The sequence below is a fragment of the Podarcis cretensis genome (assembly GCF_951804945.1).
Source record: "Podarcis cretensis genome assembly, chromosome: 7".
Lineage (NCBI taxonomy): Eukaryota > Metazoa > Chordata > Lepidosauria > Squamata > Lacertidae > Podarcis > Podarcis cretensis.
The window spans coordinates 55,071,140-55,072,723 of record NC_137176.1 but is presented as its reverse complement, the minus strand read 5'-3'; positions in this window follow the sequence as shown (position 1 = coordinate 55,072,723).

The window sequence follows — 1,584 nt, the reverse complement described above, 5'->3', positions numbered from 1 at the left end:
TAATACTTGCAGTGCCATGATGTAGTTACTCTGCTTCTCCTCCAACAGCACCCAATGCTTGATCTAGTTCTGTCAATGGTGTTGGTTTCCCTCTTTTTGGTGAACTTCTGTCCAAAGCTCCTGGCTCTTTTCCAAGTTCTTTCCGCAGGTCTTCTCCGTGATTTCCCAAAAACTTTTCTTTTTCCTCAACTGATCTTATTTTTATCTTTCTTCCTTCAAAGCTGAAGGATAGGCCTTGGGGAAATTCCCACATGAAGATGATTTTATTCCTTCTCAGCAGGGCAACCAAATCTCCAAAATTGGACCTAAGGTCCAAAAGATGTTTCGGAATATCTTAAAAAATTTCCACTCTTGACTGCAGAATTGTCAAAGTATTCTGAAAGTGCAGACCCAAAATTTTATCTCTCTCTTCTTTAGATCGGAGGGTAATCAAACAATCCCTTATTTTGTTCTTCTTTCCTCCTCTTCCCAGTCTGAAGGCCCTCACGATTTTAAATTCTTCTTGTTTCAAATCCAACTTCTAAAACTCTGCAAATTTCTGTGTCAGAAAATCTATCAAACAGCCCTTCTCCAATTCAGGTACAGCTCTAATCCTTAAATTCGTCTGTTTTTCCTTAAGTTCAGTCATAGAAAGCGTCAATTTATGGTCCTCAATTTGCCTCTGTCGATCTGGGACTCTCTCTGTTTCCAGTTGTGTTAACTTAAATTCCACAGCAGCAACTTTTTCCTTAGCTTCATCTGTGGTCTGTCGGGTCAAAGTAGATTCCTGCAGCAGTTTCTGAATAGATTCTGTATTAGTATTCACCTTTTGTCCCAAGCTATTTAAGCTTTCTGTATTTAAGTCAATTTTAGTGGTTGCTGCGTCTACCTTCTTCTTTGTCTCGTCCACTGTCGTCTTTGTCTCTTCAACCCTCTTATTTGTCTCTTCGACTCTCTTGTTAAGTTGGTCCAAAGATTCATTAATCTTGGCTAATGCAATCGCTAAAACTTCTTCTGATGACATTCCACTAGGCTTAGACTGTGTTGGTACAGTCGCAGATGGGGTAGAGAGACCAGCGGCTGATGGCCTTCGCTGCCAAGTCTTCCCAGACCTTGTTATTTTGTCTGGGAGTGACAAGTCTACCTTTTCTTTCCCATCTGCCATAACACTTAAACAATAGAAGAGCCAAGGTCAATCCCAGCTACACAGTTTGTTTTTACAAGTGGAAAATTCCCCTCAATTTCAGGAACTTCCTCTAGGGGGAAACAGTTGCAATAGTCCAAAATAACACCTTTTAAGCTCAAACAAAGCAAAAAATGAACAGTTCCAATTTTTTGTTACTTTCCAGTTACTTCCTTACAGAACTGTCACTGTTTTGATACAGAAGATTTGTAGACATTACTCTTTCAGATATAGCATTATTTCAAGGTTCAATTAAACACTCGCCTTCCTGTTACACTCTTTGATGAAAGTCTCCAAAAGGGGGATTCTGGGAGTTTTGCAGGATAGGACAAGAAGGCACTTAGACTCTTCAGCATCTACACCAAGGGCTGAGCTAATGAGCTAATGACCCTTCACAATAATTAATATACAATCCAGCACAA